Source organism: Vidua chalybeata, chromosome 7 (genome assembly GCF_026979565.1).
Source record: "Vidua chalybeata isolate OUT-0048 chromosome 7, bVidCha1 merged haplotype, whole genome shotgun sequence".
Taxonomy (NCBI): Eukaryota; Metazoa; Chordata; class Aves; order Passeriformes; family Viduidae; genus Vidua; species Vidua chalybeata.
Genome location: NC_071536.1, coordinates 1376564 through 1392874, shown reverse-complemented (window position 1 = coordinate 1392874; position 16311 = coordinate 1376564).

Genomic DNA, 16311 nt, shown 5'->3' with positions numbered 1-16311 from the left:
TTAGAAGCTCTTACTTAGAAGTAAATGACATCTCAGTCTGGGCTCTGGGTACCAGCAGAGCCAAAAGCACCATTTAAGAAGGTGAATTTAACAGCTGTCAGACCGTGCAGCACACGGAATGACTTCCTTCCCGCCCGAGGAATGTGTGCTTTTACACCAGTTACTGCCATTTTGGGAATCTCTAACTGGGCTCCAGGTTGTCATTTCACCACTAGGAGTGGTGTTTTTTTTTCAAGCACAGGCACCAAAATCCAAACCCAGCTTTTCTGAGGGCTTGTCAGGGAGCCTGTGGTGCTGCTCTGCTGTGCCATGAGGTGCTCAGGAGCAGGGGGAGGACATGGCTGGATTTCCCCAAGGATCTGTGCCATGTGCCTTGCTCGCTGCTCCAGGGGGTCAGGACTGCTTCCCCCGAGCTCCAGTACCGTGGGTTTAAGGAACTGTCACAGGAGATCAAAGTCTTTGACCCTTCCCTGCAACTTTAAACAAAAATCAATGCTCGCAAGCGCCTTTGGAACCTCTTCCATGAATTCTGGGGGTCACCTGAGGCTCCTGTGAGTGCATGGCCTTGGAGAGGTAAATTTGGAGCCTGGAATTAGGACACAACACAATTTGTTTTTAGGCAGAAAAGGGAGTAACTGTTGAAATGGTCAGGAGAGAGCCATCCTATGGGGTTCAGATGGGTGCATTCAGTTCCTGAGGAGAGAAACAAGGCCATAAAATGCTCCAAAAAGTTTGGGAGCTGTGAACTCTCTGGGTAACAGATTTTTAACAGCAAACACACCTGACTCCATGAAGAAGAAGGCAGACAATTCTCAGCAAAAATAGGAAATCAGCTGCTGGGAAGGCTTTTTGTGCACTTGGAGTTTGTCTGGCGTGAGCTGGGCAGTCAGGAAACCCAGACCCCAAACTGCATCTGTGTCCTCATGGGCAGCACATGGATGTATTTAAATTTTCTTTTCCATATACAGGAGTCTTTTTCCACGGCATTTATTCCCGAGGGAATTGAAATTGTCCTTCCCAACCCCACCTGTGATGCCACAACACCCTGTGAGAGGTTAAGGGATGTCACCAAGGGCAGGGGCAGGGTGGCTTGTGCAGAAGAGGATGAAAGCAAGAAATCCCTAAAAGCAGCAGGATTAGATGGTCCCAACAATGGGATTTATCCTTCGTGGCAGTACACATGCCCACATGGAGCCTGGCTGAATAGTGATCCTGAATTTCTTGGTCTCTGTGCACATGAAAGGCTACAAAAGGACTCCACAAACCAATACAAACTATTCCAGCAAACCACAAAGCAAAATATTCACTGGAAAGAAGCCAAGCACTGAGGTGAGGATGTAAAACACACTGATTTTTTTTTTTTTAATAATTTTTTCTCAATCCCAGCTCAGCTTATCACCTCCGACCCCTCCATTTTTAAAAGGGGGAAAAAAGGATTTTTGCATTTTCAGCCAAAGTCCGCATGAAAAAATAATAACTATTAAAAAAACCCAAACAAATCCAGCCCCCAAGTCCCACCCCTTGGGATGTCTGTTCTCCCTGGCCACCCCATTTCCACACAAAACCAAGGAGCGCTGACAGCAGGGAGGGATGGGGAAAGGGGGGAGCCCTGAAGATTTTTCCCAGGGATCCTTGTAAACTTGGAAGTGCTGGTTTGGCTGGGACCACCCAGGCACCGTTTCTGGGATGGCAAATCCAGGCCCCCCTTGCAGGGTGACAGCAAAGAGAGGTCGGTGTCACCTCAGCACGGAGATCTTGGCTGGGGGAATCTGCATCCCACACAAACCTGGGAGAGGAGGGAGCACCCACGTGCAGCTTGTCCTGACAAGGATAAATCCTCTGTTTCCTGCTGTTGGAAAGTGCAGTGACAAAGGGACCTGAATCAGGCTTAGGCAGAAAGATTAAAACTGAAATCAGAAGTGATGTGAAAGTAACTCACCAGCCCTGGGGGGATTTAAAGCCTGCTTGGATGTGGCACCTGGGGACAGGAATTATTGGTGGCCTTGGCAGTGCTGGGGGAATGGATGGACTCTGCTCTTAAAGGGCTTGTCCAATCTAAAGGATTCTGTGATGCTTCAGGCAGACAAAACCTGCTCCAGCAGGTTTGTAGCTTCTGGAAGCGATGGGAAGCAAAAGCAGATGTCAGCCCCAGCAGGAGACACAGCCCATCCTTTGTCACTCAGACACAGCCTCTTTGCTTTACACTTAAAAATCACATATTTATGTCTCATCTTTAAACCTTTCTTCCACCTCCTGCACCAAAGCTGGGCAAAAGTTGCTCACCTAAACCACAAAAAGAAGCAAACACCACAGACTGTGGCTGGAATCCCTGGAAGTGTCCAAGGCCAGGTTGGACTTCAGGGCTTGGAGGAACCTGGGATAATGGAAGATGTCCCTGCCCGTGGCAGGGGATGGGATCTTCAACCGCCCTTCCAAGGCAAGCCATTCCATGGTTTGATGATTCCCTTATTGCCAGAATTTTGCCCGTGTTTTAAGGAATAAGTCCAGGTTTTTCAGCCGCATCTTGATGCTCTTTGTGGTCTCGATGCCATTCCCCTTGCCTTTGTAGTCTCAGGATTTGTCTGGAGCTTGGTAAAGTGCACTCAGCCCTTTTATGATTTCCTGTCCTGTTTCGGAGCCCTGCGCTGAAAGACTTTAGTTGCCTCCTAAATCTTTTTCCAGAACTCTCCTGTCATTTAAAATAGGGGCCAGCATTTTGTTAGCTTCAAGACTTTGAAATAATATCAAAGTAAACCTCAAAGGAAAATAACGCAGTAAAGGGGAAGGTTGAGGCTTAATTCATATTTAAATAAAGATCCTTCACTTCAGCTTGGGTTACTGTGTAAAATGACTGGGAGCAAATGGATCTTTTAAAGGCCTTATTCCCCTCAGGGGTCTGTTTTAAAATTATTAGGGAGCCTACCAGGCCCAGGAATGAAATTGCCTTCCCAGGAAAAATTCCCTACCACTGGGAAGAAAAATCCTTGAAGTTCTCCAGAACCAAGATGAGCATTTTTCCTCCCTCCCCTCTGGAGCTGTGACCCAGAGCAATGTTTGTGAATGGTGGGAAGGCAGACAGGATCCTTGTCAAAGCGTTTGGAGAAGGAGACGAGGAGCTCAGGATTGATTTGCATGTCAAAACACGGCTTTTTTTCTCATTTTCTTTTCATTTTCTGGGGCTAACCACACATACTAACAGGAGACACTGCCCTTTCCCCCTCCCAAAATGCAGGTTTGCAGGAGAGAAGGGAGGAACTGAGGGCTGACTTCCAACAAGCCCCAGCACCTGACAGGGATTTGTCCAAGTGTCAGAATTCCAAGCTGACTGCCCAGCACAGGTACCTCCACAAGAGCAGCCAAGCGCTGAGCTCTGTTGGACTTTATCCGGGGATCTCCTCTGAAATTCTCCTCTAAGCTCCACATCCTGCTGCAGCGCAGAGCGGCAGGGGTGATGGATTTACCCTTCCATGTCCCCTCTGCCTTTATTCCTTATTTCCTACTCCAGCCCCAGGAGCAGTGGGCGGGAGGGATGGCTTTTGCTAACGCCAGCAAACTCCAGATCTGCCAAAACCCCGAACAAAGGCTGTGAGAAAAATATTTCTGCAGGAAGCATTCGCTGAAACATGATTCATTTCTCCAAGATAAGTCATATTTCCCCCAGCCAACACTTACAAAAGGGTTCTCCTCCCTCATCCCTGCTCTGGCCTGGATGATGGATACGGCCCGAGCATGTGCTTCCAGTTGAGGGCTGTGAAACTGCTCCCATGCAAAGGCAGCTTGAGGCTGGGGATGTGCGCAGCTCACTCTGGGTTCCCCTCATTGTCACCGGTGCGTTCTTCCCGCTCCGTGCTCTGGAAGGGAGCTGTCCCCATTCCCGGCCTCACGCCACCACTTCCAGCATCATTGTTTTCCAGCCGGGTGTGACATCCCTGCCTGGCTGCTGTGGCTTTGTCGCCAGCTCCTGGAGACAATGGGCTCCACGGGTCGTTTGCAGTTCATCACGTCTTTGGAGCTGTCCGGGCACTTTGCTGGAAAAAAAAACCCGTTCCTGCTTCGCTGGCAGGAGATCCCTAATGGAATTTCCTAACATCCCTTATGGCAGAAACCCTCGTTCAGAGGGGCCCTGCCAAACCGTGGCTTGCTTTCCCAAATTAGTGATTGGGTGGGAACTCAGCAGGAGCTGGGCGAGGGACCAGCTGGCATGGCCTGGTGACGTAGGGGACAGCAGCTCATGGTGGGAAATGTCCATCCAAGCATCAGGCAGGGCAGTCCTGGTGGGGTGATGAACCCAAAATGCTGGGCAGGGACCTCCACAGCCACAGTTCTTCTCACCAAGAAACCATGGAACGGTTTGGATTGGAAGTGACCTTAAAGGTCATCTTGTCCCACCCCCTGCCATGGGCAGGGACAACTTCCACTGTCCCAGGTTGCTCCAAGCCCCATCCAGCCTGGCCTTGGACACTTCCAGGGGTCCAGGGGCAGGCACAGAGACATTCCTGGGACACCACACACGTGCCAAAGCTGGCAGAGTCTGGTGGGGCCAGACACGCACCCACCACACCCAGAGTCAGCCACATCCAGGCCAACCCCAACCTTGGCCGCCCTTTAGATCTATCCAAGGTGGTCTCCTGGTGCCTCGTGGCATCCCAAGCCCCTCATGTGGGATTCTGGGTTTTTATTTCTCCTTTTTCTTGTTTTCCCTGGGGTACAGGAAGTCAGAGGAGCTGACTGGAGCATGAACATGTTCCCTTGAGTTACTGCCTGGGTCGCTCTCCCTGCAGGCATCGTCATCACCATCAGAGACATCCGAGCATCCTGAGTGCCACCATCACCTCTGGGGACATTGCAACAACTGGTGGTCCATGGGCTCCTCCTGCCATGGTTGGGGCTTGTGCTTCATTTGCCAGTTGCCACCACAGAACGTCCTGCTCTGAGGAGACAGAGCTGCTTGGGCCACTTGGACCAGGTAAAAGTCAGCAGAAGAATTAATATCCATAATATATTAATATTAAATTGAGCCCCAGACTCCTCACATAAGAGCAGAGGTGACGCGAGGTTTGTCCCTCCTGAAGTCACGCCACAAAAAAACCAAAAAGGAAGCAGGAGTGCAAAGGAAGAGAGAGGTGCAGAGGAAGAAGAGGATTAGCATGAAGTACAGACAGGAAGGAAGACAAAGATCTGCCCTTTCCAGACCACACATGCAGACCTCAGGGTGGAGATGGACAGCTCCTACAGGCTCCAAGAAATTTTCCATGTATCCGTGTGTCAGGTGATCCCTTCATCCCTGCTCAGCTCTGCTGCTCTGCACTGGGACTTCAGCAGTGCCTTGCTAAGCCCATGTTTGTTAGCACTGGACTAAAATAGAATTAAACCAAAAAGGACAACATTTTTGTTGCAAACGCTGCAGGAGCACTGTGTTGGTGAGAAGGGATTTTATGTTAGAAGCTTCTCTTTCCTGCTAGAAATTCACAGAATCACAGCACAGTTTAGGTGGGAAGGGATGTCCAAGCTCATCTCGTTCCACCCCCTGCCATGGGCAGAGACACCTCCCACTATCCCAGGTTGCTCCAAACCCCATCCATCCTGGCCTGGAACACTTCCAGGGATGGGGCAGCCACAGCTTCCCTGGCCAAACTCCTCAACATTCTTTAAAATGTCCATCAGATCTGCAGGGCTTTCACTCCACACACTCCACAGTGGTCTGGGATGAGCAGAAGATGAAGACAGGAGCTCAGATCTGAGGGGTAGCTGCAGGACACAGCCCAGCCCTGTCAGGGGTGGGATGGGCACGTCCAGCCCCTGCCCGGGCTGGGAGCAGCCAGCTCTGGCACATCTCTGTAACCAGATCTCAGCCCCTGAACCTCACGCTGTGACAACTTTGAACAACCAGACCCTTTCCCCTTCACTAGTGTTGGGGTTGGGCTGGGAGCCGATGATTTCACTTCTAAACAAAATCTCCTCCTCCTCCACCTTCCTCCTCCTCATAAATTTTCATTTAGTACCACCAAGATTACTCCCCCCATATTTTACGTTCTCTTTAACAAGAGGGGTATTTCATTCCCCGAAACCAGCTCCTTCTTACCCTGAGTCCCAAGATTTTTGGGAAGTTTGGCCGGGATCCTGCCCCATGCCTCAACTTAGCAGCCCGAGAAAAATAAAGGGGGCAGAGAGGTGAAACCCCACAGTTGTCTCTTGGTCCCACTGCCTGGTTTTAATGGCTCTCCCACCTGTGTTCCCACAGGATCAGGGCCCTGTTTGATGTTCCAGGGGCTGGAAAGTGCAAAACCAAACCCCACTGTCTGAAGCACATGCTTGCTTTGCTTTGGAGAGAAAACAAGGGAAAAAAAAAGCAGGAGATGCAGCTGGCTTCCAGGCTGGCTGCCTGCACTCGTTCATGCCCTAGAAAAGGGCAACCCAAACGAGTTGGGAGACAAAGTGCAAGGCATCATCCGTGTTTCTCCTCGTCCTGGACCCCTCTGTTTCTGTGGACTTTTCTGAGACTACCGAAAATTTCAGCCCTAACATTGTTTTACTGGTCCTGAAATCTCTTACAGAACTTTCCCAGCAGTGGTTTTCAGGGATCTGCCTTCCTCTTTCCAGGGAAGTTTCACAGCTCAGCTGGCGTGGGGAAAGAATTTGGTGATTTAGATAACCTCAGAACTGTTTAAGAGATTTGGCTGTTCGAATCCAGCCAGGGGGTGATTTCTGAGCTGTGAGGTTCATGTTCAAGTTCAGGTTGGAACAGGGCTTGGAGCACCCTGGGATAGTGGAAGGTATCGCTGGCCATGGCATGGGTGGAATGAGATGGGCTTTGAGGTCCCTTCCAAGCCACCCCCAAACCATTCTGTGATCTTCCTGCATCACCTTGGCCAGGGAACAAACTGCTGCTTTGTCTCTGCTTTTCCAGCCCTCTTGGATTGCTGTCAAGGAAACTTTCCCCCCTCACTGGGTCATCCCCAGCTCCCCATCCCAGCTCAGCCTGAAGGACAGTGCCTGGGGGCTGGTGCCATCGTGTGGATACAGCTGCAATCAAGAGGAGAAGAAGGAGGAGAGGTGGAAGGCAGAACACTGGGGAAAAGGACAAATCTGGCATTGTCCAAGTCTGGATCTAAACCAGGTTGTCTCCTAGAGATACCAATGGGTTCAAGTGCTGCTTCCTCCAGCAGGTGAATAAATAAATCAGCGAAAGGATGCACCCCCTGCACCACTTCCACCCTACAGCTTCTCCTGGTGCCAGAGGGAAATGCCCAGAGGGAGTTTTCCCTAAGGAAGGCAGCAGTGGTTGAGATTTAGATCCCTGCCAAAGGCCCAGAAGCTGAAACCGCTGTACCTTACTCTGCTTTCCTGCTGGAAGCAGGGCTGGAACACAACCCATGCCTGTCTCATCCCCTCCAGGATCTCCAGGACTCTCTGGTCAACCAACACAAACACACTCCTGAACCTGGAGGAGAATCAGGCCGTGGATTTTGGCCTCTGGCAGAGGGTGGGTTCTGCACTCTGGGCTTGCATCCTGTCCTGGAAGTCACAGAGTCCCCAACCTCCAACTCTTGCAAAACTGAGGAGCAATCCCAGCCCAGGATAAAAATAAAGGGTCCACAGGGTCCTGCCACTCTGGGGTCAGCTGACACAGTGGATGTGCAATCAGGCTCCTCCATGTCATTTTTCCACTGCTTTTTACAGCCTGGAGCTGAAGCGGAGCCAAATTACAAGCAGGGGGGAAGAAGAGATCAGGAGCCTGGGGTTTCCTTTGGACAGTCAAAATCCCAGACCAGGCCCTGCTGGCTGGGATGTTCCCATTATCCTGCAGAGTGGAGCACTGAACTCCAGTGAGCTCCTTCCCAAAGCCCATTGGCTGTGATGGAGAGCAGCCTGCCCCGACTCCCTTGGACACGTGGAGTGGGGATGAGCTTGGTCCCACAGGGGATTCCCTGAGGGCTTGTCCAGCCTCCCTCCCACCCCTGCACCTCCCAGACACACTCCAGGCCTGTCCAGCCCTATCATGTTTTTGGCTCCCCCTCCCACCAAATTCCTCTGCAAAAGGTCTTTGCAGAGTACTTGGCAGAGTGATTTCCCCTCAAAGTCCTGCTGGCTCTGCCGGGATGGCTCTGGATCTTGGCTCTGGAAGAGGCACAAAGGATGCACCAGGTGGCCAGGGCTCAGCCACAAGCCCTCAGTGGCCCTGTGCTGGCTGTCATGGGGCTGGAGCACCTGCAGGTGCAGGCAGGATCTCCTGGATCTCCGGTGATCCATCAGGGCACGTCCATTCCCAGCGAGCTGGCGCTCCGTCCCAGCCCGGTTTAGCAGCACCTGCATCCAAAATCCGTGAAGGACCCAGCCCCACGGCGCTGCTTCAGATTAAATGGTTCCTTCCCATTGTTATTTGGGAAATGTACGAATTTTCCCCATCTGTCTTTGACCTATAAAACGAACATCCCTCAGAACCAAGAGGTTATTGCCAGCGACGGCGTGTTTTCATTTCTGGTCTTTAAGCGCATTTCATGGCTTGCCAAGACTTTTTAGGAGGCTAAAACTCAAGGCCTCAATTCAGCAGAGTGCTTCCAGCACGTGCCAAATAGGATTTAGGTGTACATTTGTGTCTGAGCACATGTTACAGGCTGCTGGATGGAGATGTTTGCCCAAACCGGTGCCAAAAATCATCTTCATTAACTCCTTGGCTCTCTGATTGTGTCCTCGGCTTTATTCACCTACAAGTGAAATTTGGCTTGCAGAGGTGCAGCTCCTGGATTGCAGGGAGCAGCTCATTATTTGGTGAATGCTACATGGAGGATTCAGGAAGATGTGAAAAGCCTGGGGGAAGTAGAGGTGGGTGATGCTTTCTTGAAAGCATGTTTCCAAAATCACAAAAAATTTCAAAAATGTCATGGAGTGTTTAACAACAGCAAAATAGAGGAAAAAAAATTATAAGGCATATTTGAAGGACTTCTAAATGAAAATTCTGATTTAAAAAGAAATTTTACAATATAAACCACTGTTCAAGTAAAATATTACATTTCAGGCTGACTGAAACACCTCTTTACAAAGAATGTCTCTTCTTTCTCTCCTTTTCTTTTTTTTTTAAATTTTGGTTTGCCAGAGTTTTCCATCATTTCATTTTTCACCCCAAATCATTATTTCAAGGTTTTGGAGCTTTGCTGCTAGAAAAGTCAAGGCTTGTATATCTAAGTACACCCTGAGAACTGAAAACAGAGCTGGATAAATGAAGAGGGAACGCAAAATTCCGACTCTCAAGTTTGTCTTTAAGAACTTGCCAGCCATCCAGGAGGAATTCAAGATACCACAGCTATCAAAAGACACGGGATCTGTACTCTGCTTCCAGGAAAGACACATTTCATCATCACAAGGAAAAATACCGGATGACAACCAGCCCCCTCCAAGCTTTCAGCATTCCTACCTGCACTGCTAAATCCCCAGATCCAGCCTTTTCTGCAGTGTGCCTTTTATCTCAGCAGCTCTGCCCTCAAACACAGATTTCAGAGGAAGGGCAATGCTGGATTTCATGGGAATTAAACCTAAAGCTTTTAGCTCATCAAGGCAAGGGTCAAACAAATTTATTTGGTGAACCTCCCCCATCAGATCTGTCTCATTCTCTCTCTCCTGCCCCATCCCTGGGAGTGTTCAAGGCCAGGTTGGACGAGGCTTGGAACAACCTGGACTAGTGGAAGGTGTCCCTGTCCACCTGAGCTGAGCTTTAAGGTTCCTTCCAACCCAAAGCATTTGGGATTTGATGCATGGAACTCCCATCAGCAAAGCAACCAGAGCTCTTCTACCCACACGGCTCTTACAGAACAAGGTGACCAAAAGAGAGGGGAAAAATGCTCAGAATCACTTTTTTTTTTTTTTATCCTTAAAACATTTGTTTAATCCTGAAAGCAATTAAAACCACAGGGGCTTTAATGGCGAGTTGAAAGCAGCAATGGGGTGGATCACTGGGGTTTTTTTCCTACTGTCAAATGGTGAAACCATCCTGTTATTTAAGATGTCAAAAGCCTGTGAACCAAACAAAACAAAGCCCAAACTTCCCAACCACAGCGACACATTGATGGACACCAGAAAAGGGCTGCGAGCACAAAACAAACAAACCTCCCTGAGAAGAGCTCTGCCAAATTTAAGGGGGAAAGAGGCTACGAGTTATTTGTGGGAAATGCTGCTAAGAGGGAAGGATAAAAGAGACCAAGAACAAAAAATAAAGAGGAGGAAAGAGCAGGGGAAGAAGGGACTGGGACAGGGCTGTGCCAGTCAGGAGGGATTTGGCCGGATGATGGTTTTACTGCACGGAAATGTGGAAGATACTTTGATTAATTCTAGGAGCCTACCCCAAAGTCATCCATGCAACTCCCAGTGCACTAATTACAGAGGGGAGGCGGGCAGTGACTCATGCTGGAAACTTCCCAACTTCCAAAGGGGGGGAAAAAATAAAAAAAGAGGAATCTCAGTTCTCAAGCAAGCATGAAGGTCCCTAGACCCTCAGACCCGTGCTGGGAGAAGGGCTGGGGACAGCATGGTGGCAGGGAAGCGGCCTTGGATGGGGTGGTCCCTAGGAGGGCTGGCAGAGGAGATGTCCCCAAGCAGGATGGGGGTGACAGCTGTGGGTGCCTCTCCAAGGCTGGGCTTGTCCCAGCACCTTCTTGTGCAGGCAGGACAGCTGTTCTCCCATCCCTGGAGGCAGGGATCTGCCATCCCAGCAGAGATGCCCATGGGAATGCACCAAAAACGCTGCTGCCAGCTGGTGAAAGATTAGGGCAGGAGCTGTGGGATAACTCTGTGTCCCTCCACCGCTACCTGAACCAGCTGAACCAGCTGGGTCTTGGGTGGAGCCCCCCAAGTTCTGGGGTGCCTCAAATCAGGGTCTGCTGGGTCACAGAGGGGAAAACAAAGTCAGAGCCCTGGTGCCGAATCTCAGGTGTCTTGCTCCCTGCCCTCTGCTCGGAGAGTGCTCAGCAAGGAGGAGGCACAAGCACAAAGATGTTTGCTCAGCAAGGATCAGCGCCAGCTCCGGGAGAACCTCTTGGGATGACAGCGGAGAGACTGAGGGGGGTCCTTGCCTGATATTTATTATCCCATCTCAGCTCCGTTCTCATCCTCTCATTTTCGACTCTCCAGGCAGCTGACAGCACCAGGAACTGAGGCCGGAGCATCAGATTAACAACATCTTTCATCTCCAGGCTCTTGGCCACACGCTTCAGTCGGCTCAGCCCGTGAACAAAACCAACCCCTGAGAATGCCACGGGCTCGACACAGAGATGGGGGACATGGGGACAACAGGGTTAATGCCCTGTAGCCAATTGTAGCTACATTTTTCTAGTTTCTCTCTTTAAGGAGAAAAGAGAATTACCTTTTAAAATTATTTTTTAATTTCTATTTTTCTTTAAAGAAAGGAAGGTGTAGGGTGTGACCCTCATCTCCATCACCCCGGCTCAGCCTGGGATGTGTCACACAGGTTCATGTCTGTCTGGCCCTGTGCAGGAACCCATCTGTGCCCTTGAGATGGCATCGATGATGAATAAAAAGCCACTTCCCTGCACCACCAAGCTCCTCTCTGCCTCCCTGGCTCCACCACGGGCTCCATAACCACTAGAGGGGAGTGGAAGGTAGCGAGTTGAGGAGATGGTTGTGTCCTCCTGGGAAGAACAACGCTGCTGGGCTGGGAGGTTCCGTAGCTCTGGGTGTCCACCACACCCAAAATTCACAGCATCCACGTGAGAAGGTTTTCCCATGACCCCACGGCACCAGCAGGATGCTGGAGCAACCTTCAGCACGGAGGAGCCACATGGGATGTGAAAACTGTTGTCCACATCCTTCAGGCAAGAGGAAAGCACCACAGGCCCAGGAGAGGATGGGTCTTTCCCCCATGGGAAAGGAGGCCATCCTTCATCAGGAGCTGTGAGAGGCCATCTCCAACTTTTCCAGTCCCTTAGCTCACCTTTTCCCAGTGATATCCAATGGCACAGGCACCATGGAGCTCACTGTGGTCAATCTTGGCTTTTCAGGGCCTCCATGGTCCCTCATCAGAGGGGACATAAAGCCACGGGGTGACCCAGGAGCTCCTCTGACCATGGGATTCACCAAGCGAGGTTTTGCCCAATGTGCTCCCTCAGGCAGAGCTTGGGCTCCTTGTCCTGTTGGCATCATAGAATAAACCAATGAAAGGGTTCAAATGAACCCTAAATAAAAGGCTTGTGCTGATTAGAGCAAATTTCCATGTGGAGGAAACATGGAGAAAAGGCTGAACTTTTTTTTTTTTTTTCCTTCAGTCTGGAAGCCCTTTTTATTTCTGCTCTCCAAATAATTTAGTGTATGTCTCAGTGTGTCCAAGCCAGCCCAAGCACAAGTCACCAGGAAATGCTGGGGATGGTGGAGATGTACATCATGTACAGGGAATATAGTGCCAGGTCTGGGACACCAGGAATTTTTCTGCTTTTGCCATTGGGGAAACCTACATTTTACATTTTACTGCCCTGAGTTCCCAGCCCACAGTGAGGCCATTATTAAAGAACTACAATATTAAGATATAAACCAAATTTAACAGTTCCCTTTGCAAAAATATGGTGGGGAGGCAGAGTTATCCCATTCATTTCGTATTTTTGTGGAAATGGGAAACGTGGAGGCTTCTCTCAGGAGTATATCTTTTTGTCCACTAGGGAACAGGTCAATATTTTGCTTGTGCCCATCCATCCATGCATCCATTCAAGGCTGGATGGGGCTTGGAGCACCGTGGGACAGTGGAAGGTGTCCCTGCCCGTGGCAGGCGATAGAACTGGATGAGCTTTAAGGTCCCTTCCACCCCGACCTATTCTGGGATTCTGTGACCCCCCCCCCCCCCGTCAGGTCATTGCAGCATTTCATTTATTCCCTCCTCCCCCATCCCGAACAAAAGGGCTCCGTTTATCCCCCGAGCAGCTCTGGAGTCCATCAGCCCCTGCTGTGATATCATCCCTTGGCACAGCCCTGCCCGCCCGCTGCCAGGATGGATCCTGTGAACGCTCACCAGGAATTGCGCTGCTCTTCCCCCCTCCCCTCCGGAGAAACAGCCCGTCCTTCATCCCTCGTAGCTCGTCCTTCTTCCTTCACGGGGCAGGGAGGGAGAGCAGGACATGGAAGCGGAAGGGAAAGCAGGAGGAAGGCTGGGGATGGAGAGCTACACCATGGTTTTTCCAGGATGACGTCGGTGACTATGGAAAACAAACAGAGCCAGGGAGGAAGGAGCCAGCTCTGTTCTCTGCCAGTCCCTTGATTTTTAGGGCTTTTTTGGTTTGTTTTTTTTTTTTTTTTTTCTTTTTTCTCGATCTTTCTTTAGCTCTGCTGGTTGAAAAGGCTTTTCCTGGATGGGTCATGAGTTCTGCAGGGCACGGGGGCAGCCAACACACAGCTGGGACTGAGCCCACCCTGGCAGCCTGGGGCTGGTTACTTAAGCAAACGAGACTTCGGGGATTGTATCTGTCTGCTGGTTTCCTTATCCCTGCCACCCGGATAACCCCTGAGCCCGTTCCCTGTTCATCCTGTTCGACAAGGGCAGCGGTCTCAGAGAGATCGAATTCCTGAACGTCTCTGCAAAAGGGTCAGGGACACCTTCCACTAGCCCAGGTTGCTCCAAGCCCCATCCAGCCTGGCCTGGAACACTTCCCGGGATCCAGGGGCAGCCCCAGCTGCTTGGAGCTGCCACCCCTCCCACCCCTTCCCATGCAACAGGGAAAAAAAAAAAAAAAAAAAAAAAAACCAAAACAAAAAAAAAAAAAAAAAAAAAAAAAAAAAAAAAAACCAAAAAAACCCAACCATCTGAGCACCATAAAGATTTTATTATAAACAAACCTCTGTGAGCTTTTTGGGAGCCGGGGTGATTAACATTCCTTAACGAGGAAGGTGAGTGCGATCAGGGGCTGGGGGAGGGCAGGCACAGCACCCTCCTGAGGGTCCCACCTTCCCACCTAATCCCCCCGTTGCCATCTGGCAGATTTACTGGCCCCACTAACGTGGCTCCCACTGATATAATGAGGAATTGCAGGCTGGGCTGTATTTCCTCATGAATATCACTTCCCTGCCAGAAAAGTTCAGGGCTGGGTCAGATTTTATATATGTTTATGCATATAAAATATATATATATATATATATATATATATATATATATATATAAATAATAGATATATTTCTTCTTTCCAGGTGATTTCTACCTTTGCCCATCTAAAGACTCATTCACCCTCATCTTTCCTACCCACCAGGTTTTGTTCTGTTGGCCTGAGTTTGGGCTAAAGAAAATAATCCAAGGGCCAAACCCCACATCCGTCCCCTCCAGGGTGGGGATGCTGCATGGTGCTGCTCTCCGTGGGTGCCACAGGAGCACTGAGCCTGTCCTCACCCCACTTCCAGCCAGGAAATGCTGTTTTGATCAAGCTCAGCCTCGGTATAAAGGGCTGGAAAGGGAAGCTGGGTGGCTGGGACTTCAAACAGCCCCGTCCCTCCTCCCACACCTTCACAGGGTCACGATCAGAGAGGGTTGTGCCCCAGCATCCCAAATCCCTGCCCACAGAGCTCCTCCAGCTTTGCTGCACCCACCTCAAACCCGCCTTCCCTGGCCATGGCCAAGCTGCCCTGCTCCAGCAAGAGGTCACCAAGCCCCTTCTTTTAGGACAACAAAGCTTCAAACGTGCTTCTAGGTGAATTTTTGTAATAAGTAAAATGTTTCTAGGTGAATTTTGTAACTAATAAAAGCTCCTGAAGGGCTCTCTCCTCTTGTTTAGCCAGTGCTCTGGCAAGAATCAGGGGGTGCTGGCATTGCCTCTGCTGCCTGAGGACTTTAGGATGCCAGTTCCAGGCACGGATTACTAAGGAACGTGCCATCCCCACCGATTTGGGGTTTCCTGGATCCTTTCCATGCGTCACCCCATTTCACAGCCGAGTGCTCCCGTTCTGCACAGAACGCAGCCAGAGTCCAGGAGGAGCCCATGCACACCCTGGGGCTGAAGGGGGTGTCCCAGGGTGCAGGGAGGCCAAGGTGGGTCCCATGTAGCTCATGGGAACAGAACTCATGGAAAATTCCAGGTATAATCCTCATGGGTTTCCTCTCTCCTGCTGGGAATTAACCATAGCTGGCTGCTGGAGGGAGGCACCCTTCACCCAGGGGATTTTCACGTTTCCATTGTGAGGGGAAAGGAAGGATTTGTTGTACTCAAGGCACTCCAGCCCCTTTGTGAGGTGACTTTTTTTAAGATTTCCAAATCCCAGAATGGTTTGGGTTGGAAGGGACCTTAAAACTCATCTCATTCCCAACCCCCTGCCATGGGCAGGGACACCTTCCACTGTCCCAGGTTGCTTCAAGCCCTGTCCAACCTGCCCTTGAACAGTGCCAGAGATGGGGAAAATAATCCTGCCAGAGCCTTTGCCTTCCCAAACCCCACCCCCGAGGCAGCCGCACACCTTCTCACCAGAGGCTGCCTCTCTAAGCTGCCTTTTTCCCACAATTTCAGAGTTTTACGGCCAGCATTCCTCATTTTCTATGTCATTAATCTCCACAGGCCCTGGCTCCAAGCAGGCAGGAAGCCAAACGCTGCCAGACAGGTTCCAAGCGAAATCCAAGTTGTCTGGAAAAGAAGAAAATCCAGCTAAAGGTTGGGAAAGCACTTGAGTCTCAAATTGGCTCTCCCCAACCACCCAGCGGGACAAGTGTGATGCTGCTCAGCCAACAGATGGGCCTGGTGGCAGCCAGGGTGTCTTTTCCCATTCCACTTGACTTTTCCAGCAACCAGTCAAAATACAACGTGTTCCTTTGAGCTCACAGATTTAATTGTGCCCAGGGAGGGAAAAAACCAACACCCAACCCAACACAAAACTGGGAGATTATTTTTAAGTTTCTTTAGGAAGATGTTGCTTCGAGAGCCACCCCTGAGCAGTCAGCCAATGAATTTTTCAGGGCATTTTTGCTGTGAGTTCTCATTCCCTCATCTTGGAAGTTGCTGTGCTGTGAATCTTCAACTCCCCAAAGTCCCAAAGCTGAGGATGATACAGGCAAAACCTCTTTCAGGTAGGGCAAGGGAGGAGAAGAAATCTGTTCTACAGCAGGACAGGGGGGAAGAGCAAAAACTCACATGGAAGTCTCCAGAAACACCTTTAATCCTTCTGCAGGTTGTCCACGTGGTTCAGTTCTGCTCAGGAGGACCAGAGAATTCCAGAATGGGATTCCCTTCAGTCCCTCAGGGAAGGCTTAGGTTGGATATTGGGGAAAATTTCTTCCCTGAAAGGGAGGTCAGGCCCCGGCACAGCTGCCCGGGGCAGTGGTAGAGTCTCCACCCCTGGAGGGAT